This window comes from Cataglyphis hispanica, chromosome 21, assembly GCF_021464435.1.
Source record: "Cataglyphis hispanica isolate Lineage 1 chromosome 21, ULB_Chis1_1.0, whole genome shotgun sequence".
NCBI lineage: Eukaryota > Metazoa > Arthropoda > Insecta > Hymenoptera > Formicidae > Cataglyphis > Cataglyphis hispanica.
In genome coordinates, this window is record NC_065974.1 from 2,576,703 (window position 1) to 2,604,146 (window position 27,444).

A 27,444-nucleotide genomic window follows, 5' to 3' on the forward strand; every position below is an offset into this window, starting at 1 on the left:
ATATCACGCGGTTATTGATAAATCATGGCAACTGCGATTTATTACACTGATGCAGAATATCGAGACGGAGATAGAACTGCACGTGATCTCAGAGAAGAGCGACTTTACTTTGTATGACAAATAGATGCGGAATACAGTTTGCAATATATTCCGAGAGATTGGTTTCTACGATTTCCCGAGAAATTCGTGCCGCGGAAACTCTCGAGATGCCTCGCGCGGATATTTTGTCTCCAAGATCGCGTTCTCTGTCGCCGCGTATACGAATAATTCAACGGGCGCCGACTTCTCCTCAACAGGTGGGCACGCGTCGCGCTATTCGCCGCTTAATTTTAAAAAGTGTTAGAAAACGCGATGTGAAAAAGCGACGTCGAGGAAAATGCCGAGTGTCTTTCGCGAGAAGACGATCGTGTCGAGCGATCGCTCGGCGGACGAGCCGAAGGTACCGCTGCTGCTTTCGCGCAAAGGCCATCGCGAGAGAGTATGCCTCCGCTCCTTCTCTCTTCACGGGTTCACCTTCTCCTCCCTGGTTCACCTTCTCCTACTCCACGGAATCCGCAGGTCGCAGGTGTACGAGCCGGCTATCGGCACCGCTTGGCCGTCGTGCTGCTTTCAGTCACCGCCTGGTCGTCGCCAGGTTCAGCGCCTTTCTCCGTATTAATTTCGCATTAGATGTGGTGCGATAGATAGATTTTCGTTTGATTGAGTTCCAGTTTATCTTATCGCATTAGCGACAATCGATATGATTTATTGATCGCGTATCGTGTCTCTAATAAGATTACGGTGATATCACAGAGAATTCATACTCGAGTTTTGTCGGTATTTTTCCATTTGCTGACTTTGAAAAAAAGATTGTACACGATAAAGTGCCAACGTGGATTTCATATTAGGATAGTGAAGTGATGTTTGAATGGCATATTTTGTTTTGCAATTTGTTTTGCATTAATACATACGTGAACGGAAGTAAATATTCAACATATGCATTTTAAATGCAACATTTATATTTAAACACGGGTAAGTCTTATGATAAATAATTACATATGTTTTGGGGAGTTTTGGGGAACGCTATTTCAGAATGAAAAAAAAAAAATTGAATATTTTTTTCTAATATATTATGTATAAAACATTGAAATCTTTTTATATTAGCATAAATGTACAATATTTATCATGCATAAGTGAATAAATTAATTATTTTTATTCTGATTTGCTATTCTTAAATCACGATTAATATAAGTACGTAAAAGCGGGCAGATGTATTTATTTAACAATTAAAATTTCTGCTAACGATTCACATATTACATAAATTGTAATTTTGTCGAAACTACTTTCACCGATATATTATGCGTGGATCGCATTATTACGTAATAATGACTTTTATTATTTCTCTCTATCGGGATTTTATTATATAATTTGTATAATTCAATTTTATCGCGACGCCATTTGACGCTCTATTAATTTCGCGTTTGCAAAGTTTTGTTATACCGGTCAAGTACACACGAAACTCGAAGCTTGTCGCGAATCACGCGACAAAGCGACACGATTTAAATAAACTTTTGTTGCCTTGAGCAGCGATTGGCTCAACTCAAACATCGAAAATAAACGAAAAGACGTAGTCTTGTATATATAATAAATGCATGATTATCCTAATTTTAACGCTAAATTAAACTATACTTTTCTTTGAACTTAATTATTGGAATGCGAAAACTTGAAGTCCTTTTTAAGCAATAATTGAGTCATATATATATATATATATATATATATATATATATATATATATATATATGCAGAAAATTAAGTTGAGTTTCAAATTTATGTTATACAATAAATATTTCTGACAACATCAAGAGTAACGATGAAGGACAGCTTATCAAATTCATCATGTCATAATTTGAAACGATCATAACGTATATACAGCAATTCTAGGAATAATTAATGCATAGCGTGTAATTATTTAATACTTTCTGTTATTACGAGCTGTCAAGATTTTACGGATGTGTGCGTATATATGCATACAAACATTTTTAATAATTATTAATTTTAATAGTACAAAGAAAGGCAGAGAGAGAGAGAGAAGGAGAAAAAAGAATTTCGATTGAAAAGAATGATATTTTCAATTAAATAAAGTACAATATCTCAGTTTGGAGAATATTATACGATTAAATCAGTTATTCTGGAAATATGATTTTCTTTCATTACGATATTTTATATTTATAAATGTTATTTTTATATTATAATATAATTTTATATTCTCGCGAAACGGAATATACATGAATTATATTGCGAATAAAAACTGTTAGCTTATGAATTAAATATATTAAATAAATTAAATAAATTAAATAAATTAAATATATTATCTGATTAAATTCCAATATTGAAGTAATTGCCGACAAAGTTGTCCGCCCTTTCTCTCTCTCTCTCTCTCTCTCTCTCTCTCTCTCTCTCTGTCTTTCTCTTCTCTCTTCCCCGTCTCCCCCCCCCCTCCCACCCCGTTCTCTTTATCCCTCTCGCTCCGATATCTCATAAAGAAGTTGGCGAACAGTTTGGAGAATCAGCTCCGGTTGAGGAATCCAAGCGGTCTTTACGTGTCTGCGCTTCCTATCGCTATAGCAATTGCTTCCGGTAACGGCGCAACAAACCACGAAGAAACTGTACGATACGAACTAACGAAATGCTAAAGGAAGGCAGAGAAGGCGAAAGGATATCTCTCAATTGAGAGAGAGAGAGAGAGAGAGAGAGAGAGAAAGAGCTCTAGCGATCAATCTTGACTTACGATTACGTTACGTTTTTAAAATTGCACATGTAACAGCAAGTTAGTTCAGCGTTATGAATTACGAATCTTGATATGCCTTTTTAACTTTCTCATTTATTTATTCTACAATATTTATTTTGTGTTTTCTTCTTCCTATTTACAAGATAGAATTATAACAAGCGCATGTTGGTGGGTCGATCAATCAATCAGACATGTTAATATAATTAAAATAGGATAGAAGTGCCAATATATGGTGAAGGAGCATTAGATATATATCTTATTTGTTAAAAAAGAATATTAATTTTGTATTATTCAATAAACTTTAAAACGCGTGCATTATTGAAAATCAATTATAAAAATTATTAAAATCTGAAATTGATGGAACAATTAATAAATGATCATTATTAGCTTTGACAAAAATTTGCTTCAATATAAAATTATAAATTCAATATTATAAACTTTTTTTAAAGATATCTATATGTTTTATCGTTATTTTTTTTTTTGTTTCATATCGTATTAAAATAAATTCAATTCAAAAGTGGTCATTCACTGTTGGTATGAACGGGGTCATTCGCATATCCTTATCCCGTTGCTCAATATAATCCATTCGCCGCTGTTCGGCAATCTGTGACGATCTGTAACGAATCTATTCGAATGGAATTTAAATTGAAGCACAGCTAGCACTGGTATCGCTCGCGATAAACTCGTAGGCAAACTATGCGAGCAGAGGGATTCTTCCGCGCGCCTTTATTCGCACCAACGTCGAAGTATGCAGCGAGTTATGCACGAGCGTGTGTCGAAGCTGAAAATCAATCAAGATCGATTGGCGTTACATTGGCGCGCGCGAAACCATGCGATGTGTATCGCATTTCCGACCTTCGTTGCCAGAGTATTGTTTCCCGTACGTCAGAGAGTACGCGCGCGCGAGGCTCCGGTTTTGTGGATACGCGTTTCGGCGAACTGTATTCCGGGCTGATTGCACCGCCTGTTGCGAATCCACACATACCGCGGCGGCGATAAATAAGCCGCTTACGCGGTAATCTAATCCCCGTATAGTCGTTTCCTCTCTCGCGGACGCGCGTATAGCGGTGCGGAATGCGCGTATTAAACCGTAGCCGGGAAAGAGAAAGGACGAAGCCGCGGGAGACGGAGGAGAGAGATTGTCTTGGATAAGAACGTCGGTGAAATGACGAAGATGTGCCTCGTTGAAAGAGGAGATAGACGCCGGTGTGTGGAATCGGATACGCCTCCTCCTCCTCCTCCTCGACTGATACACCGGATTTGACAGATCGTGATAACAAACGTGCTGCGTGTTGATTTTGCTCCCTAACTTTGTTTGGGAACCTCTCTTCGGAGAGAGAGAGAGAGAGAGAGATTCGCATAAATCTTACTCGACGCTTCTCGCTTCGAATAGCTTTGAGCAATATCGCATTCTATATAAAGCCTGTAACTATTTGTACAAAGGAGATCTCCGATGTAGGAGAATACAGTGGAAATTGGAAACATTTATAATTCAGTGATGTATAACCGGCCGCGTTGCTGCCAGCGGTAGCCAATTAATGATAAATGACCTCTTATCTGTCCTCGAATATCGCGGTCATAAATAGACTATTTATCATTTGCAAGTGAAATCAGTCGATCTTTCGTCTTCTCTGCACGACTGTGCACCGCGCACGAGTGCAGAATACGTTGCGTCGTTTCGAGAGCCGTGACATGTGTCAGTGTTGATTCCTCGTCTATCGTAATGTCGCGGTCACATACCGCGGCTACATTGCACGATCGCGTTCGCTTGACCACTTCCCGTTATCCAATCTCTTAACCTTGCACTTCAATCGCGGCCTCGACACTTCCTATTACCTTTCACGATATCGGATACGGACAGGCGGATAACGACGCGCAAAATCGCCCTTTCATTACAGCTTTATTACGCGAGTTAGATATCAAGATTTTACGAGGCAAACTTTGCATCGTGGGGCAGGCTGTGGTAATTTGACGAGCATCGGAAAGGACACTGTCTCTGACATTTCCCCCTCACTGCCGAGAACATTTCGTTTCTTATTCTCTTCAAACGTTATTTCTAAAATATCGAGAGAGCTATTAATGTCTGATTTATTCATTTCTTTCCCTCTTTTTTTTTCTTAGTCTCTCTAGTTTATTATTTAATATAGTCATCGAAAGAGAATATCTAATTTTTTGCTTTATAAATAGCATTCTCTGCTACCTAGACAGGGAGCTAAAATTAATCAATTTAGATAGAAGTCAGAAATTTATCATGAGACTGATATGGATATTAATAAATATTACAGGATTTTAACGATTATCTTCATTTAGCTGCTTAAGTTATCATATTTAAAAATTTTATAATTTTATCGTTATACAGAATTTTATATTATTATACATCAATTCTTGAAAAAGTCTTGTACTAACACATATACTTTCACATTCATTTTATTAAAATAAATTATTAAATTATTTTCATTGTTAAGATATGGAAAGAATAATGGAAAGAAGTTAGGTAATGAAATTTTATTGAAAGTGTCATCAATTTTATTATATAATATTCATTACTTTGTGTCGTTTTGATACTCTCTTTTTTTATCGCATCGTCGCTTTACGTTGCATGCCGAGGTGATTAAAGCATGTCTATGTGTGGGAGAAAGAATATATTCATGAATATCTCATTAACATTTTCGCATAGATTTTCTAATAGATTGCTCAATACGACATGATTATATCATCGATGCGGATTTTAAAGAGTTTAACGGGACTTTCTAAGGAGACGGACTTGTTAATGCGTATCCTTAAAAGCGATACTACACATCCTAACAATGAATTTTTCATACCGTTATCGTGTTATTATTATCGTTTTCCACGGTGCAACCGTTATGTGACGGAAGCGGTCGCGTTCATTATCGCGATTAATTATTATCATTTAATAAGTCATTACGCAAATTGAGTTTGTGTGTAAGCAGTTCGGTATAATAATTGTGACCGCGGTTTTAATGTATCACTCTAACAATTGTTACTATAATTTTATATCCGCGATAGAGATAATAAAACTAACTATAAAAAAAGATATAAATCTTGCGATTATTTAATTACTATAGATTCGCAAATTGACGAATATTTTTATTACGCGTTTCTACTTCATTTTTTTATTTCTATGGAAGTGAGGAAAAAAAAGGAAAATTTTTACCTAAATATAACTTTTGATAAATATTTACAATTTTCCTGGTTGAAGTTATTCTAATTATAGTTCTATTCATTGGCTATATTTATGAATATTAAATTATTTAGAACATAATTGTCACATCGTTATATTATTCGTTGGTTGGTTTGACTTTACATATTATCAATATTAAATTCATAAATGTGAATTATAGTTGATTCCAATAAATTAGATACAATTGATAACGAATTAATATGTAATTATTTGAATTAGTATTCTTCTAAAAAAATAATAATATCAGTGTTCGATGAACTTTTGTTTCTGATTGTTTCTCATATTACATCTCGCACAAATACAACTTTAAGAGCATGGCTATGTGACTTTATGTGGTTCGATTATGATAATAAAACCCATGAAAAAACTCATCAAGATTATATTTGCTTGACGTACAGAGCTATCAATTTTCATTAAAATCAGACAGCTTGTATATATAAATGGACATTTCTTATCAAGATATACATATTATTTAGCGTTATATGTCTGGAATTGCGAAGGCTCTCGTTTCAATTAAATAGTAGATTTATTTCTCGTCTCATTTATGTCAATGATCGAGCTTTCTCGCAGAGCTCACAATTACGTGCTTACTCACGCGATCAAACTATAAAATAATCCATCCCGACGATGCCGGATAACGGACTTTTATCGCACTTCTAGCTGCGCCGATCGATTTGGAAACGAGAAAGCTCCGTTTCATCGTATTGGCAAACGAGATCATTACGAGAGATGCTTTGCGTAGATTACTCGATTCCTTAAGTAGATTTCTCAAATTAGGCAGTATAATTAGATGGAAGTTCCGTACAACGTCTGCCAGTGTCTCCGCCATTCTGTACTTTTATTCCATTCATTTTCTTACAAAGTATCTTTTATTATTTTCATGGTTCAATTAGTCGCAATATCAATTGGTCTTCTCAAGTTTAAAAGCCGCCTTTGTAGCCGTTAATACATCTCTTAAACAGATCTGTGAACAAAATTATCTAAGATCAAGTATCGTATATATATATATATATAATTTATTTTAGCAATAACATTTATTTTGTGAAAATTAAAAAGAAAAATTTAAAGAGCGATATAACATAACTAATGAATAGATGCATCGCAAATTTTGCAATCATTGTATCATTTAAAAATTTATTTTTCTTTTTTAGTGCACATTTTATAATTGAATTTAATATACATTTACATAGTTTTATAAAAAAAAAATCTTTTATTTTAGAAATATTTTAATACATATATGATAAACTAATACGATGTATTATATGATGTTACTACATTCTAAACTTTCCCGAGTCGTTTCTCGTAAGAGCATTTGAAATGCAAATTCGCCTGCGCGACGTTTACGTGACAGAGAATATACATGACTCACGATTAGTCGATAGGAATAATTTCTCTCGCGATGTGTTGAACAAGAAAAAAGAATTTTTTCGAATTACCGCGTATTATCGGAAAAGTCTAAAATATACAGCAAAAGGAAATATTGGGAAAGACAGCGAGACGCGTCCCGGATATAAATCTATCCACTCAATGTCACGAAGGAGGAAAGAAAGAGATGAAAAGAAACGCTCGCTGTAGGCTTTTTATATATCTGCCAAAAATTCTGCATTCGAGTGGAACTCCGGGGCAACAGAGCTCGCCAAAGGACTTTGCGATGCGCATAACGAAAGAAAACAGCGCTGCCTATTTCGGCAGAAACTGCAGCAATCAATAATGTGTCGCGGAAATGAAATCATTGCAATAGTTAAATTCCAGTTTACTCTACTTTCGATTACGAATATTTGAAAAATCACATCATGAAAGATGAGAAAAGTCTCTTAGAACAAGAATCTATAATCTATAATCGGAAAAAAGTTTATTCGGTGAAAATTTTAAAAGTATTTTCTATGTGTGTATTTCCTTAAAGGGGCCTATCCATTTGAACTCTTGAGAAATGAGTTCCTTTTTTAGATTTTTTTACAGCGCAACGACTTGATAAAAATTTGTTATTTGTTTATAATATAATATTATTAAGTAATTAAGTAATTATTAAGTAATTAATACAATATTATTAAGTACATATATAAAAATTTTCAGTTAAAAAATTTTTTTTTTTTAAGTTATGCAAATATTTGCAGAGCTCCTCCAATCTTGGATCTGCATGGTGTATGGAAACATTTGTTTATCACATTACAAATAAAAATACGTTTTTTTTATTAAATATTAATAGCTCTGTTATCCGTTAAGCGTTTTTTTCAAAATTTTTCAAAAAAAAAATTTTTTTAAGCTGAAAATTTTTATTTAAGTTCTTAATAATATTATATTAATATTATAAAAAAATAAAAAAGTTTTATCAAATTGCGCAAAAAAGATCTAGAAAATGTATTCGTTTTTCGAGGATTCAAACGGATATGTCCCCTTAAAGAGGTAATTATAGCTATGAAAATAGAAGATAATGGCAAGAAGAGACGATACGGAAATATAATGAGCGCTAATTTCTCGTTGACATTTCATTGACATTTTATATCTGTGTAGTCCGCACAGTGTGCGTATATATAGACATTGAATAATTTATCACTTCGCTAATATATGTATACGATTTCCCGCTTTTAAGAGAATGCAAGAGAAACGCGAAAATAAACGTTTGTGTATCCGTTCTTTCGAAAGTTGCAACTGTCGTCATATATACTTTTATCGGTTGACATATTAGAAGTGAAAATGAGGGAAAGTTGGAATTACTTGCACTCTTCCGTGTGGTCTAAGTCTCTGTTTACGCGAATAAATGAAAAGATTACTGATAAGACTAATTCAAGCAACTGTGCTCGATCGAGATATCTTTATAGACTCTAAACAGAAAAATTTAAGCTTTTGGCATAACCTTTTTTTTAATGAGAAAGATAACTATCATAGCGAATTTTAAATGTGAGATTGGAATATAAAAAAACTCGGATTTAAAAATTATGAGCAATGGCTGGAGATATTGATCTGGTTACGAGACGAGGTTTATTATATATATTTTTTTGCGTAGCGAGTGGACGCGAAGAGAGGGGATGCTTTGTTATTTGTTCTTATGAAAGAGGACGAGGCAGATAAGCATTATTTAAATTGGGCAATTTCTCGGGACGATTACGTCTGCGGTTTCGCTAATTGCACGGCCGTTGCACTGCCATGAGATGAAACGTGTCGTGGCGTCGAACAAAAAACTCTGCTACGCGCGATTGCAGTTTGCGAAAAGCTCGAAATTCCCGCGCGAAATGTCGCCATTAATAAAGCACGGTGATGTTTGCGCACGGCATCACGGTGATCACGGGATAATAAGATAATTAGATGAAATTCATCGCAAGAATATTGCGAATCTACAAGACTTGTTCGAGGAGAGATATGTCGTTTGACATTTGAATACGACCAGGCGCTTCGAGAGAACACGTGTCCACGATAATTTCTCTTCGCTTGCACAATCAATCATGACCGCTTTATAAAATCCTGGTTTGTCTCTCTCTCTCTCGTCTCTCTTGTGATGTATTGAAACATCAATTGATCTCACGCATATGTTACTTTATAATGATAATGATCATTTATTCGCGAATTATGTAATATTTTCGTCAATGAAATCTATTTATTACCGTATACACACAGTTTTGCAAGTGTGACGAAAAAGATCTTACGTTTGTTAAAGATGAGTTAACGTCGCGTTTATTGAGCAAAAAAAAAAAATGTATGAATAATTGCATCCGAAAGTTTCGTAATATTCGGCATTTTCGCGAAAATAATAAAATTAAATATTAATTAACCTACATTTTACAATAATTTTAATATCGTGCGACCGTACCATCGAGAATTCTCGTGAATGAATAATGCAGAACATAATGTTTGATCCGTATATATATTTGCAATTCCCTTATGAAATCAATAACTTCATTATACCCACATACGTAATTGAATTACGCATTTCGTATTAATATATGTATTGTTTTCCTACATGAATGTCATCAATGCAAGATTAATCGTAATATTAATTTTATTTTATCGCGTTTTTGAAAAACAAAATTTCATCAACTCTGTTGTAACACATTATGGACAATCTATGCGAATAATTAAACATTATTAATTCGTATAATAGGTAATTATTATCCTTAATATACAAATCGCTTATCCGTTTATATTGCTTTCGAATTAAATTAGACGTTATTTCTCTCTCGTTATTAGATTGCAATCTGATACACGAAAAATTTTATAAATATGTAATATATGTTATATTAATGTATTACAAGTTTAATTTAATGCGAGTATCGAAATCGCGTTATTGACTGTTGCGAAATCTACTATCCTACTTCGATCTTCTTCGTTTGTAATACCTCGCGGATCGATGGATTAGGTACATCTGGTTGAAGTCGTCGTCTGCAAGTACCAGCTATTTGCGGTAACGCAAACGTTTGCTCTGACGACGCGATAACATCGAAGATAACGAGCTCGATCGTAGTTAATACCCGTCGGAAGCCTGGTACGTGACTTCGTGACCAATGCCGCTTAATTTCACGGGGATCTATCGTCGTCACGTATAACTCTATATCGGCTATCGGTATTGGTTCGCAAACGAAGAAATATCTCGTATCGATTATATTCGCGCGAAAGTTAACAAATATTTGTCCGCGCCACCACGTCACGTCTACATATTGTCGATTTAATACTACGCGATTGTGCATCGCGCGTTTTCGATTAGACAAAAAAAAAATAAATAAATTTTTATACAAACGAGACTTGTTACTTTTCTTTTTTTTTGTCGATCATACATTCGGGGATTTAGTTTCCCGGCCGATAAATTTTTTTTTTATCGTTGTTAAATTGTCGGGGAAAAACGACGCTAATTTTCGCGAGCGCGACAAACGGTTTGTCGACTTTGACGCGACTCCGGCCGATGGATCCTCGGATTTGTGAAAGCTCGCGCGTCTCGTTTTCATAAAACCCGGCGGTTTCATAATATGCTAATTTACGAACTAATAAAAATTCAGTAGTACGACGAAAGTACCGCGAAATTTTATGCGGCGATTCCGGATGGCGGTAAGCTTTTCGGGAATGCGCGGCGCGTCTTAGGGGTTGGCGGTTGCTTAAAGGCTGTTTTTGCATAAAGAAGCGAGAAGAGGACGGATAGACGGAGATGTCAGGTTTTTATGTTAATCTTTGCGGGGGAACATTTTTGTTTGGCGCGAGGTAATGGAATGGAACAAAAGTCGCAGAAAATTTAAGACGCCTCTTTATTTTCTCTCATTCGCGCCACCACCTTACCTTTCGTCGCTCGTTGACCTTTGAAGCTGCGATGAAATTCTAGTGGCGTAAATGGTACAGCTGGATTGTTTGTTCAGGATGATCGTCCCGGCGTATAACGGGATTATGTAAAGCTGCCGAAATATCTCGGCGGATTTTTCGAATAAATTCGAATAAACTATGAATTTTATTTAAATTTCTCGACAATTATATTGGCCATTTTACTCTCGTGCGATAAATTTGTTCGCGCTATCGTTTTACATCAGCGCTTCGAGCGCCTCTCCGAGAGCCAAATTGCACAATGTCATTTTGCAATTGGACCGAAGAGAAAGCACGCGTTGACGCATCCTCGAAAGCCTGCAACATTCCATGTGACACCTCGCTCGAATGTTGCTCTCGAATGTTCGTGAGAATTATTGCAGAATGCGATGGCTTGGATCTTGAACTATGTATGCCGCGGTAATGACGAAGGTGGAGGGGGAAGAGGATACGAGAAAGGATGCGAGAGGTCAGTTACGGAGGGGAGAAGAGGCCTTCTTCGCTGTCATTGGGAAAGTATGCCGTCGAAAGGTCAGCATTTACTCTCTACGGAGATACTAATCGCCACTTCCTCCTTCCTCCTCTCGCATCTTCTCTCTGAACCACTGCATCTCGATTCGCGATTATTACATTAAAACGTAATAAAGAAAATTAGAAATATTTTACAATATAATATAATAATTCTATTAATCGCGATGATTGTATAAATTATTTATTAAAAGAAAAGAATTGTTGATATTAATGTAAATATAATTTTTTTTTTTAAATACATATGTATTCAATTTTTTGCGTACAATTATTATAACGATTACAAGTTAAAGGATTAAAAAAAATTGTTTAAAAAAAGACAAACTGTTAACAAATTTATCACTCAATAATATATATATATCAACGCAACTAATTAAATTGTTGCTAGCTAAATTTATATTAATCGAAGACGACGAATATCAAAAATGTATTGACATTATCTGAACGGCATTGTTACCGAAGAATCAAAGAGTCAAAGATTGAAGAATCAAAGAATGATATTTTATATATACCATTGTCTGATATAGATATCTTGAAGCAAAACGATTTCATGCTTCTTCTAACGCGACTGAGGCATCTTCATTTCGTTCACCGTTCTCTTCTTCCGTTTCCTTTACTCCGTGAATTTTCGAAAGATTTGAATTTTAGCAGGACGCAAACGATTCCTTTTGCCAGCAATAAAATAGCTTCCTTCGCTTTTAAGATGTCGACTCGCGCGCATGATGGAGTCCGCGGATTATTTACTTCAGCCGCAGAGACACAAAAGCTTACACCGACGAGAAAGTAAATCCCTTTCTCTCTCTCTTTCTCTTTTTTTGCCCGATAGCTTGAAAAGGAGAGACGCATTTTGCTTTGTTTTCCTCCAGCGTTGCGCTGAGCGCTTTATGCTTGTGATCTTCAGAATCTCAATGCAGCGTTTTACCTGCGGACTAATATCTCTCGTCGAATTATTCTAACGGAATATTGCGATCACGATGTGATTTTGCATATAAAAATATACGAACATTTCAGAGAACTACGTCAACCGAAATTGCAAGAGTCAAATTGCAAAAATCGTTCCCATTCGATTTCAACGGGAGTTTCAATCTCGTCTTACTTTCAAGTCCTTATTTTAATTCAGTTTTCAAATTACATTTTCTTGCAGACGGAGAAATTAAACCGACAAGCGAATTTAACGGTCGGAGTAATACACTCGAATTGAAACTGCTCGACAAAATATTAAATTTCTATTTCACCCCGCATTAAAGTTATTCTTCCGCGAAATCAAACCCTACTTGGTATCGACATTCTTTTATAAATGTTCGTACACGTCGTCGACACACGGACGGGGAATTACTTGGAATATCGCGAGCCCATTCGCGGATTCTTGGCCGATTGCCAAGGTCGATCGTGGCTCGAGTGGATTTACACCGGAAGCAGTGGAAGTCCTTAACGGCGGCACTCTTCCCTCTAATCCCGCATCGTAGAGAAGACTCGATAAAGTGCTTACTACGGTTTCCAACGTGAAACCATCAAATTTATCTTTCAATATCAGATGATAATTTGTCAGCTATCTTTAGACGGAGAGACGAGACATTTTTTTTATTTCTTTATTTTTATTTGACGTTTCCCTCGATGTCTCTTTTTTTTTTATTCAAGATATTCTGATTTTATACAATTATATATTATATGCGCCTTTTGTCACCGATGACGACATTTTCTTAGGAAAGTTCATTATGTAAAGAGCCGGCCGATATTTCCGAGACGACAAAACTCTTATTACGGCACGCAGGATAGCGCAATTATCCTCGCGGTTAACGACTCATCGCGGCATCACATCTACATTTCGCAATCGTACAAGTCGCTTAACTTAATTTCGCGCTCGGTCGCCGCAGACGGCAAAATTAGACTAATCGTCTCTGCAATTTGTCGCTCTGTCGCGTGTGCGATTGGCCAATTCATCGTCTCGGCGAGTCACGGATTTTCATGATTTTCCGTAGCAGCTCTCCGGGGCACTGCCACAGCTGTCTTTTACTCATCGGACAGTCGTAACAACAACCGCGAAACCGCAATGGACCGCAGATTTATTCGTATATGTGCGGTATAATCGTTGGCGCGAGGCGCGCGCTCGATAATAATTTCAATACGCACCTTATACCGTTTGCTTTCATACTTTAATGAGGAAAAGCGGGAAATGCGCATAATAAGGCAGGTATTACGATTAGCCGCCGATACCGCCCGTCGTTGCATTATAATACAGAATTCCATTTAATCCAGCTCAGGATTATGATTTCAACACATTGTATTTATCTTTAATAATTCGCCCTCTCTCGGGCAACAAAACCGAGAAAACAGTTGTGTTTTTGCCATAAGGCACACTGCATCTTCAAAGATACATACGTATTATTAATTTAATTTAAAAAAAGCTTTTACAAATTATAGAAAAATTTATGTTACGTAAAAAGAGCATCCTGTGTGTGTTTTATCATTTCAGTATTAAATACGCGAGTTGAGAGAACGCATATATTTTCTCGATTAATCTCTTTGACGTTTGGCATGCGAATATCTGTCTTCAAGAAAAAAGGCTACTTATGTAGATGTATATAAAGATAATCCTTGCCGTTTTTACGTCCTTTCGTGTCTAGATACTCCCGACGGAATTTATCGTCCGGCCTCCCTTCTTCGCTTTATCACCTTCCTCCGCACAAGTAACTTTTCGAAGATAAAAGCAAAGTTTCGCGAGTTTCTCGACACGGCTCGAGTTTCTGTTCAGTGCCGTGTGCTACGCACACGCATAAATCTGCGCTCTCGCATCATCATTGCGGTCTCGCAAAATCTATTCCGTTGTGAAGAATGTTCGCGGAGAAGCGCGCGCGCGAGAGAGAGAGAGCATTTCCGTGGCCAAGGGCAATTTATTTTTTATCGCGCATACGCCGCAAGCAATCAGTATTTTTACGACACGTTCCGCATGTCGGATTATATGTCAGCCTCGTGCAAGAATGTATCTTGCCGTATATGATAAGTGTCGTAATCTAATCTTACTTCTCCTTTTCACTTTTTAATAAGATTTTTACACGAGAGAATCCACGAGTAATCTAGACTTCCGTTCTCACGATAGAGTCGCTTAATCAGATAACGATCTTCAAAACACGTCGCTTCCGCATACGACTTTTCCCCTCCCCTCTCTTTTCTCTCATTAAAGTAACGAATTTCGGATCGATTGTATCGGCCGGATGATCGTTCAGTCACGGGGTCTCACGAACGGAAATTACATCGACGGATATAGGGGGAGAGGAGGGGGGGAGGGAGGGAGGGGGAGGAAGCGCGGAAATTACGACAAACAAGACGGCGTCTTGTTTTACATCTCTCCTCCAGCGCATGCACATCCAAGTGATGAACAACCTCTGCGTAACTCGCGCCGCCACGGGCGAACATCCTCCTTTCTTCTCGCCTTCCGCGCCGCCATCGTAATATCCTCATAATTCATGCGGTAGGAGGAGGGGGACAGAAGAAAAAGTAAAAGAGATTACGTTGTCCAGTAGTTTTCTTTCGTAAAGTTACAGTGCCTCGATGGATGCAGTCAGTCGCAGATGCATTCGCAGCCAATTACGGTCTCGGATGTACTATCTCGATGAGTGATGTAAAATACCGTTCTGTCATCGTTAAAAGTTATGAGATACTAAGTTTTCCTCGTTTTCTTCATTTTCTTTTTTTTGACGCAACAAGATCATTTTAAATTAGATGCGTCGTAAGTAATTTCGAAGAAACAATACATACCTTATAAACTAATTTATAAAGAAGGTAAAAATATATTTGTAAATAGAGCACTTTTTAGAATCATGAAATTTCTATTTTAATGAGCAATTTTTCGACATATTATATATTACATTAGTTTATCGTTAATTATACAAGCTACATTTGTAGAAAGTGGTAATGACCCAAATTGATTATTGCATCATGATTTCACAAAGCGATTGTTTTCGGTTTTTTTTTTTTTTTACCATCAGCGAGACTACGCAATTACTCTTCTCTTATATACGACGTAATATCTTGATGTCTAGAATTTGTAAATTACTCAAGTGATCGGTATTCTGTAGATTACATCTACCTTTTCAATTTGAACACCGTAATTGCGACATTGCGCAAAGAAGTGTGAAGCGGATCGTTGTATTTAAATCCGCATTTATTTTCTTGTGCAACGCAAGTTTCCTCGATAATGAAACTAATGACTAATGATAATTTTAATGAATAATTATTGAATTTTTTTTAGTATAATTAATAGAAGACAAGTTCATTGTAATCATTGTATCGTATCAAAGAACACGTGAAAAAACAGATATTTATTTACCGTACTTGAAAAAAATTACTACAACAGTATAACTTTGCGCGCGCGGATAGAGATGAGAATAATATTTCCATTTCCAATATCGATCTTTTTAGACCGAAGCTGTCGCTTAATTGTTATATATCTGACTTTTGCACATCGTAATATCGCGCTGGTGGTAATTTTGACGTTGATTAAGACAAAGTATCGAGGCGAATGTTTCGAATTGCGTCTCTTCCGATGACAAAGCTAGTTTCGTGCATCAAAGGGTGCATTAACTCGTAGTATTGTAGATCAGGGAATGAGATGCACCCTGAGCGTCCCTGATTTTCATTTCGCGTGTTCGCCAGCTGTGTGGAGTTCCACGAAGGTCCTTTACCTCGCCCTGCGCAATCCTTGAGCGTGACGTAGTTAATCGCTGATGCGATAAAAGCAGACATTGTCTTTTATTAATCTGTTTTCCCGCAAATAGACTGTTATCTTTTTTTTCTTTTCAATTATGCATATCGATTTGCATCGAGATTGTGAGCGAGAAAGAAAGAATCAATTATGAGATTAAAAAATTAAGAAATTGATTTTGAAATGTAAATTTAATAAAAAATCAGAGGAATAAGAAAATTCTACATTAAATATTATCATGCTCATATTTATCGTGATAAAAACTACAATACCGTAGATATATAACATCGTAATGTTCCCCAGTTAACGATTTACCTTTTTAGCTTACAACAAAATGTGCCGGAATATATTTGAAAAAAAGTATCACTCTATCAAGAGATGCAACACGATAGGCGGACTTGCTCATTAAATCATACAAAGCGTTGACAAAGCTGCGGCGAGAATAGGTCGCTCCTCAAAGACGAGCATTTCCTCTTTGCAACGTTAACCGCGTCATGTTACCAAATGCGCGACAGGATCCTGCAACATAGAAAACACCACTAGATAATTTTACTCAATTTTTTTGTTTATCTTTATCTCTGTTTCTTTTCCGAGAGTTTCATTAGCGCACATCATATATATATTTAGTCCCCCTTAAAATGAAATCATAATTACTCACGACTCATAAAAATTATGCTTTATAATGCTGGCTTTTATTATATAAATAGTGTCTCTTAGAACAAGATTTTTCTATTGCAATCAGTATTTTTCAACTAATATTTCACACACGCAATTATAACATTCTGTAAATAACGAGGGGGGGAGTCGCGTTGCTTTCACTGAGAAATATATATATTTTTTAATGATTGAAATTACATATAACGTAAATTTTAATTATACTATAGAATGCATTAATAATGTGCATAAAATATACGTACATTAAATTTATATGCAGATATTCGATTCTATAGATAGCTATTTATTTTAGCAATATTCAAGAGTATTTTGTCAAACGCGAAAAACGTTGTTTCAGACAGAGGAAAATAAAGTCTTCTATGAAATATCTCGACATTTTTACGTATAGTAGAAATATCTCGGGACGCTCGTTTCTCGTCTGTAAAGAATGGCATCGTTCTTGGTCACAGAGCGATGCGCTCTCTGAAGCAACGTCTTAATTAACTCGCTTCATTGGCCAATTCTATGGATCCTCTTCTTTTCCTCAATGTTTCCTTCGTGTACCTCGGTGCCTTATAAATCCCACTTATATCCCAGACATTCTTCACGGCCGCTTTTCCGCGACCGGAAGATTTTGCGACCGTGGATTCGTCCGGCTTTCCGCTCGGTCGTTAAATCCATTAGCCGTCGCTGTCGGCGGAATGAAAAAGAGGTGGCGGGATCATGCTAGATAGTGGTAAAATCGGCAGAATCACACACGTGCATCACGTAGGAAAAGCCCGGGGAAGAAACTTCGTTATGAGAGAACTTGTGACGCGACAATCTCTGGTTGGGTCAGAGGTTTTCCATTTGAAAAGTCCGTAGGACTTCACCCTCGTCCTCTCTCCATTATTTCCTCTGTCATTTTTATTTGTTCTTTTGCACCTTCTTACTCTTTTGCGAAAGACTTTTCAACTGCGTGAATCTTGTTTCGATGAGAAATTTACATCGATCGGCTCTCTGATCATCGAAATGGTATTTTAGGTGTAGAAGTAGTCAGGTGAGTTTGAGCGGCGAAGAAACTTGCGAAGAAAATAAGATTGAAAAAAGTTTAATCTTTCACTGGGTATTTCCGATCTATAGACGTTTCTTAGTATTATTTGACATTTTTTTATGAGATATATTTCGATAGAAAAAACGAGTAAATGACTTTTTTTTTTTCATTTTATAACGAAAAGAGATATCACATTTTTTTTTTCTTTATTAATAGAGATTTTCTTGTTTTTATATTTTTTATAACGTATTGGCTCAGCGCGCCCAGATAATGTTGGTTGTTCAGATAAAGTTGCATGCAAACAGCATTATTTTAATTTAGTCGAAGCGATTATACAAGCAGTGAATTTGTATAGTTAGTAAATTTTGGAAAATAATATTTGGATGGAAGTTCCCCATTCACGAAACATACACATTCATATCATATGAAATAAATTATCGAAATTTCATGTATGTTTCATTATTACTGAACTCTCGAGCGTAGTTATGAAAAACCGACAATGTTTCCGGATCTCTCATTTCAAAGCGGATATCATAAATAAAGAAAGATCAGATCATGCGCTCGTACAAAATGTACTGGAAATTATATGGCTCCGAGGAATTAAAAGTTAATTAAAATTATTTATATTTTACTTATATTTTTAACATTATTATTTATTTATATTAAATTATATTTTTTAATATTGTACATGATAAAACGAGAAAGCACGTTGATAGGAAGTAACAAAACTAGTTTATTATTTTTAGTTAGTTTATTATTTTTCATTACTTTTTTCTTTGTCTCATTTTAACGCTGAAAAATTTCCTCTCAAGACTTACGCGAATTTTCAGCTGTTAAATGTGCTATTTCTCTTATGCGCTCGACAGGAGATCAGTTCTAAGGAAACAGTTAGAGATGAGCGACAATATCCTTGAAAATTGCTGCAAATATGTGTAAAGGGATCCGCTTCGTGTAATAAGTGAAGAGATGAGTATCAATTTGCTGTTATTAAATTTTTGTAAAAGAGCCAAGAAATTCCTTATTTACTGCGTTACATCTTTCAACTTGTTATCATGAACGTAGTTTTGAGTTTGTGATTTATACGATATTACTTAATTTTATCTGATGGAGAAGAAATATAAAGCTTAAATATTATATTTATAAATAAAATAATTTATATTTAGGAAAATAAAATAAATAATTATTAACAAAATAGAGAATGATGAAATAAAATATTATATAGTTTTTAATTAATTAGATTGTATTTTTTTTTAAATTCTTTTAAAATTCTTACTGAATCCGAAATTATAATGCTTTAAATGTTAATAAATCTCGCGCGCTGTTGTTTCATAAGTCTTAGAAAGTATCTTGGTACTTTTTAACGGCAGCTACGCTCGTTATACTCTTTTCAAACTAGCCGATGTCTTGGAACACCATTGTGTGCACCTTTCGTGTAAGTGTTTATAATGACCGCGGTTAAGATTATTCGAGGTTTTTCTCCAGACCAAGCATTCAGGTTGGCGTCTTTCCTTTTCTTCAAGGACGGTTGGCAGGAGGTTAATTTCGCTTGGCAAAGTGGCGGGACAGGTTGTAGATTGCATCGTTCGTGTCGCGGGAGCGCCGATTGCGTGAAGGGTGCGAGTTCTTAGCGCATTTGAGAAGAAAATGGGCGAGTTGTGCCCAGAGAAAAGCAGTGATAAAGGAAATCGTAGCGAACTATATATATATATATATATGCTGTTTGTTGGAAATTCTCGCATTTTCTCCAGATCCGACTCTACAATGTTTTATGAATAAATGTCCTCTATTGCGAGTACGTTTACTCGGGAGTGTGTAAGGTGAACCATTCCATTTTACACAGTTTACGAACCATTTCATCCTCTTATCATTCACTTACGAAAATTGATTTGGCGTAATTCCGCCATAATCTGAAAAAAGTATTTTACTTTGGTTTTTTTTTAGGATCTCAATCTGTTTACAACAATGAATAAAAATAAAAAATTTAAATTGGGAATTTTTAATTAAAAATTTATAGACCCGAGGGACATAATTTGATTTCGAAATCTCTTTCAAGATGCAGTCGAAAATTTTAAATCTGTTTTGACGAAATTTTTTAGAGAGAGTATGGAATATTATTATGTTTCCAATAATTATCAAAGCGTTTAAAAAACGTATAATACTTTGCGTTTTATTTTACTTCGGTGATTTGTTTATTTCGTCTCGCGAGAGAATCCTCTCTAATGAACACTCTTATAGCATGGACCCGCATAATCATGGCCATTGATCGTGGCCGTCGTGCTCCAGCAACGGTACCACAGAAAGGATCATGTCCTTGGAATAAGGGCGCGCGCCATGAAAAACGACGTACCTGTCACAACCCCGTTTACCTTAATCGATGGAGTTAGCGCCGTGTTACCGGGTAACGTGCGTACAAAAGCGGCCTTTCCGGTATGCGACGGTGATCAAATCACTCCGATGAAATCCCAAACGAAAAAAGAGAGAAAAAGAGGAAGAGGGAAAGAGAGAGATGGAAAAGGGAGGAGGAAAAGAGAAAAAGAGTGTCGAGCGGAAAGGAAGCGATAAAATGGAGCGTACGCGAGAAAAAGGCAGCCGGATTGGCGGATATAGGCCTTTATAGCGGCATAGAAAATGGAAATAGAGCTGCTAGGAAAAGTTTCATGGAAGCGGCATTTCTCAAGGAGCACAATGCCGAATTTACACTGTCGCGAAAAAGGCGGTGCGAAGACGTTTCATTCGTTAGTTTTGACTCGTGCCGTTTACTCAACGTCCGCCCGGCTCCTTTGTATCCTGAAGGATCCGAAAGCATCCTTTATTCTCGGACAACACGAAGTGCAGGCTCTCTTTTCCTCCGGGGAAAGAGCTGTGCATAGTTTTTCAGTTGGTTCGATTTATTTTAACGAGAGACCGACGCGCACACGTGCGGCAAGAAAACAGACACACACACACACAAACGAGGTTGTATAGTTAAATTGATTCCTCGAGTGAAAAATATGGGCGCGAGAAATAAAATAAAAGTTCTCCCACAAATTCATTTTCTTCATTTTTCTAATCAATCGTATTTTTAATGTTCTTCAACACATGCGTTTTTAAATATATATCCTCCTTTAGTAATTCAATAATAAATATTCTTAATAATAAATATTATATAAAACAGAATAAAAATTATCTCTAACATATGTAATATTATCGTAGATTTTAATGAATTATAAAATAGGCTAAATATCGCGATGATTCTTTCTTTTTAGATAATTAATATAAAATTCAATATTCTAATCGCTAATATATTATTAACAATCATTATTAGATTATCAGTATTATTCGACTAGCGCGAGCTACAACCACTCACACCACCAACTCTCTGAGCTATAAACTGTCGGCCGTTGACAATTGCAGCAAAACGCGTCAAATATAACACTCCGACTTTTCCGATTGCGTCGTCCTGTTGTTGTCGAACACAAAACTGTCCGGGAGGAAAATATTTTCTCTGTACACATTCGCATGCGCGTTTGCGTACATGTACACGTGTGTGCCCGTCCATAGTGCGAGAGGAACGCGAACGATCTTTGTCGTCTCGAAGGCGCGTAAAAACATTTCTCCTCTCTCGGTTTGCCGGCGGGCATGTACGTGCGGAAGATCCCGAAGCTGGCGGAGGTTACCGTTACAAAACGTAGAGGCTATTAAGCCATCAGCGGCGGGATTTTATCCTCGTTTCTACGACCGCGACCACGACGAAGACGACGACATTACCGTTCTTTCTACCGTCGTTGACATTCCGTTTAGACGGTAACTACTGCGCTTTGCTTCTTTCGCCTCCTTGATACTGTCACAGATGATTTACGACCTCGTCTTTAACTACATCAGAGCCGCTATCAACAGGTACGCGAAAATCTGATGAAATCAGCTTATTGATTTTGATAATGTCATTTTATGTCATTACGGTGTTATGGAAATGATAATCTTGTCAAAGATGCAAATGTTCAATGAGATTAATGTGCTATCGTGATGATGTGTAATATTTATAAATAAAAATCGAAAAGAAAAAGAGAGAAATGTCAGGATATAATTTTCTAACAAATAATATTACGAGAAAGTAATATATCGAGATATCGGAAAATTTACATTATTATTGCAAATAATAAATTGAAAAAGTTAATTTATCGGAAAACTCATATATTACTTAAAATGATAAACGTAGAATGCATGAAGCTGCCATAGGTATAATTTACTTTTGTTTATGCACAGTCTGCGCTGCTAATATATCATTGTTTCTCTAGCGTTTCTACATATGTGTTTGTCTCAACCATATGCACCACACTGCATGTTCTCTCCTTTTTTCTATTTTATCTTTTTTTTCCTGACGATATTATCTGTTATCCAGAGAAGCTGGATTTGTGCTGTTGACGGGGAAACATTTGAATTTTTTTGTTCACGTATAATCCCCGACATTTTTCTTCACCGCCTTCTTTTCTTTCCCGATCTCTATATTTTTGCCTTCTTTCTGTGTTTTGGGCATTTATCTATAAACCATGCTAGAAACGATGTTTCGGTTATGGCGGTGTCTTTGCTGAGGTACGTAATTATTCATTGCATGCTAAGTTTGAGTTTCTTTTTAAGGAGAAACGTTGTTTAAGAATCTTATACATATATAGTGTATGTATATACATATATATCATGTATCATACATATATATCGCATTTCGATATTGTGAAGATTTCAAGAGAACATTTATTGTTAGAACGTACAAGAATCCTCGCAATTTTTTTATTATGTCGAATTCCTTGAGAAAACAAGGGGGTTTCTTCTCTTCTTGATGACGGAAGGGACGCACTTGTGTTTCGCGGGGAATTATTGTCTCGCAAGCCGATGCAGCTGCATTTCCCATGGTGCCATTGTCCGTCCGAGCGTAGATTATTACTACTGTTTCCTTCAGCGTAGCTTGTAATAGCCTGGAAGCGAGCTCTACAAGACGCTGAGTCACAGAACACTTGTGTTGAAGATTGCTCGCGAGATCTTAATGGACGGATTTTCCTAGCGGATTTCCGAACGCGATATTTTCCGAGAACGGGGGAGAGGGGGGATGATCTCGCGCTGGAAGTCACAGCGGAAAAGAAAATAAGATTATTCGCGTACCCTCGTTATCGATTTATGCTAACTCTCCAGCTCTTCGGCACGAATTATAGCCTTTTCGGAGAAAATCGTTGCGGCGGAGTTCTGCCATCATCTTGGTATTATCGCGAGCCGTTAACAGCGACGACTGCTCATATTCCGTCCGCCGTTATCATCGGACCGCTTTTATCTCAGTCACAATTACTCATTGTTCGAAGCGCGATCTAGCACAGGATACATCAAAGTTTCGTGCTTCTCTTCATTCCGCTTCGTCGCTTCTCCGTTTTTATTTCTGATTACGACGACGAATGTATTGTGCGTGAGGGGCGATTGGCCAAGCATTGACTAGCGGCGTCACTTACACTTTCGGAGGACGATGGACAAACGCGCGCGCGCGTATCGATACGACGCAAAGGTGTCATTGCATTTGTCGCACTGCGGAAACTTTCGCGGCCAATCGCGGATGCCCGTGTGAAATTATCTTGAGGTGCGCGAAATGAGAGCTGCGCCGGATCGGGAAGTCGATTGTCGATCGGAAACTTGTTAACGAGTCGGCTCTCACGGTCGCAGACGGTTTCACTCTCGATTGAAAGGAGATCTTTTGCGCGTTATTATTAATTCTGCGTCGATTTATTTGTCACGAGAGTTTTGACAAAGGCATGATAAGCGTAGATAATATTTCTATCTTTTTTTATTTTTTTTTTTTAGATTTTTAAGATTATTTTATTTTATTTATTTCTATTGATTATGCTATCTTCTCTCTCATACATGTCATCATTAACAACTAAAAAAGCGTTTTAACATAATAATTCCAGGTATTTGTACTCGGTCATATATGTATTATTTATCGTATAATTCGTTGTTAATGTTCTCAGCTAAATATACGACATTGTATATCATTTTGTGCTACAGTCTCTTGGTGAATAGACGACTGGTTTCCTCAGTTTATTCGTATTCTCTCTCAGGTTAGTTTTAGTTAAATTACTTAGCCGCATAATAAAACAACTTTTGGTTGGATGACATTTATCTTGTTATTTAGTATTCGACGCGTTTTTCTCTCGTTTGTTGCTGGGAATTGTGAATTAGCTAAAATGAAATATTTTTATTAAAACTTGGGCTTGATTTATAAAATTGGATGCCAAATAGTAATAATCATGCACTCCGTTTAATTAATGACACATTTTGTTGTGAATCTTTAATTATTTTTTAAGCTTACTGTGAAATGACAGCTCGGCATTTTATTCATTTTCTTAATTAATTTATGCATCTATCAAGCAAGAGAATTTACCAAGCAACAAAGCAACCAACATAATGCTTGATTCGCTTATATATTTGCTTATATTTGCGTGTTGAAAGGTAATTAGTATATCGTTTTGAGTTATTGCGTGTTCGGAAATTTATTTTAAAAAATACACAGGATTATATAAACAACACAAAGTTTGACATATATTGACATGTGATTTTTGTCCAATCTTTTATATTACATGCAATTTCAAAATAATTTAATTTAATTAACAAGAAATTTGAATCTAAAACAGAGTGCTTACATGAAGAGAAAGCTTTTTAATAACAGGTGCTTTCCAAATGCTCCTGATTTTCCATAACTTTGATTTACTATATATTGCAATATTAATTACATATACTATCATTTGACATTGCTGAGCAGAAACTCAATAAAATCCATGCATTTAATCCAGCTCGCGCTTTTCACAGTTTTTTTTCTCATTTTATTTTGTTTTGTCTTTCTTATTTGTTCCGCGAACTAGTTAAATTATTTAGCCACATAATATATGTATGTGTGTAGGGATAGTCGAGCGTGACAGTGCACTTTGATGACGTTTGTCTATGTAATTTCAATTTCGTGGTGCGATGGATGCGCGTGTTCTGAGACAATGGGTCTATCGTCTAGACGACCGCGCGTATACAGATATACATGCAGGTGTATTCAGGTGCACTGCTGTTGCCTCTCGCGCGAATACGTACTTACACATATACGCAGATACACAAGTACATAGAAACATACGGCGGATGTGGAGATTCGCGCGATATCATGCACGTCGTTAGGCCGCGCGTTTACACGCCTAACCTACCCCTTTGTGCGTGTAGACAAAGCGGGACAAAGCCGGGGGGGAGGGGAGGAAATGGGAAAAGATTTCGCGAAAAGAAATCGGGGACGCTTGGTATCTTTGGACTACGCCGGAAGCTCGCGTGCGGGAATTGTTCGCGATCTTTTTAACGATGGGCGATGCGATTAACCGCTGTATTATTATAGAATGAAAATAGACTTGTCACGCTCGCTAACTATATACTTGCAAGATGGCTCAACTGTCCACGATAAAATTAATCTAACGCTGTTAACCCGGAGGCAGTTTCAATTTCTCTCCCGCGCATCGGCGAAAGGCAAACATTTGGAAAGGTAACACGATGATTATTTTGGATCGTCGTGTATGAGAGAAAGAGAAGGGAAAGAGGCTCGCAAAATAATATCTTTGATTATAAATTTATTGCTACACGCTTTATAGACACACTGGATTGGTGTAGGCTCTGATAATAGATGACATTTAAAAGGTAGCGTCAATTCAAATCTCTGTTACAGAAAACATTATGCTACATAAGACCTTGTATTCGTGTTTGTTGAATGCGTTCACGATCCAAATTCTCATTTGCTTGCTAATAAAAGTCACTTTTCTTCTGTCGCGTCGTCTCGAAGCTTTTGATACCTGCTCTTTCTGCATTCTTCGGCTATCTGCATTTCCAATTAATGCTTGACATTGTGAACGACGCTTTTTAGGTGGCCGAGACAATGTTCCGTTTTCTTCTCACGATTTTCTCGACAAATTACCTTTTAAACGTTATCACCGATATTACTGTACGCCAATGTCGTTTAATGATTGTTCGATTCGTTAGTATTTTCACGAAGCTATGGAAAAAAAACATTCTATAAAATATCTAATGATAAGAGGAAATTTTAGAAGGTTATTATATTCGTGAGATGCTGAGAATTTTGAATATATTTAATTATTGAAATAATGAGAGATGTGTCTTTTTTAACATAGAAATATTTAGATAAGATCTTTTTTTTTTAAATACTTTTTTTTACAAATTTTGTTGATTTATCAGAAAATTGAGAAGATAAATTTAAAAATTTTTGTGCGACTATAAGATGAATGTTAACTACAGATTTGCTCGATTTCAGGCATTTGTCATGGAAATAATTCACTTTTATGTTCTTTACACGTCTAAAATTTAATTAATTTGGCGTGATCGCGCGTCGGGGGGCAAGGACTAAGTGCGAGGCTGTCTTAGTCATAAGCAGACTCTGCTAATCCTCTTAAATGTGAAGAATGGCACCATCTCACCCTCGAGACGACGTCTTCAAACGCTGACTCACCGGTGATAAAAAGCGCCCTTAGAGCGCGCAGGTCGGTTGTCGGGGTCGTTGTTAGCTCATTGACTCGTCGAATACTCATCTAGTTACGCTGTAAGAGCAATTATCGCGTTTCATTAGTCAATATATACGGTAAAAAGAAATGAAAAAACGGCGTCTTACATTGATGTTGGCCGAGCCAACTTATATATCGATTCAGCAACGTCAGTCTATATGAACTGCAGTTTAATCGTAGATGGTGGAGAGTTCATTATATCGCCGAAAGCGAAAGTAAACCGTTTTTACTGAGCGTGGGATATGTATGATAATACTAGCAATACGATCTCTTTCTCTTTTTCTCTCTCGACGATAACACGACGGACGAGTGTTAGCACAGTGACTCGTAATTTAAGAGCATAGATACGTAGTCGTTCGTGATCGTGGTATCATGGCGCCATTTCAAAAGTGGATTTCTCGTCAGTAGATAGGTATTTTTCGTCTTTTGTGGCACAAGGTCGTCCGGTAGGGAAGAACCTGTCCTCTCTGAACCGAGAGACCGAATTCACTAAAAGTTATTTACAAGATGGAACTAATCGATATAAAAATATTTGTTATTTTATATCCTTTTTATGCTGAGGATAAATGTCGAAAAATTTTTTCTATTTTTCGTAAAACCAAGTTTTATATATTAAATAAATATTATAGCACACTTTTATAAAATTTTTATAAAATTTGAAGAAAAAAGAATTTAAATAAAAATACAAGTTTATTTAAAATTTATAAATTTTCTCTGAAACAAACAAGAATG

The 27,444-nt window shown here is 36.4% G+C and overlaps 1 protein-coding gene across 3 annotated transcripts in view; it reads left to right on the plus strand.

The window, feature by feature from the left end:
* LOC126857267 (putative polypeptide N-acetylgalactosaminyltransferase 9) overlaps positions 1-27,444 on the plus strand; it is a 188,151-nt gene that overhangs the window by 58,409 nt on the left and 102,298 nt on the right. The window contains exon 1 of one of the 3 annotated variants that reach the window (XM_050606506.1): positions 624-1,011. The exons of the other annotated variants lie outside the window; for them this stretch is intronic. The gene's annotated coding sequence lies outside the window, so the exon portion shown is untranslated. Of the gene's footprint in view, positions 1-623; positions 1,012-27,444 lie in introns of those variants that run through there. 3 annotated transcript variants of the gene reach the window in all.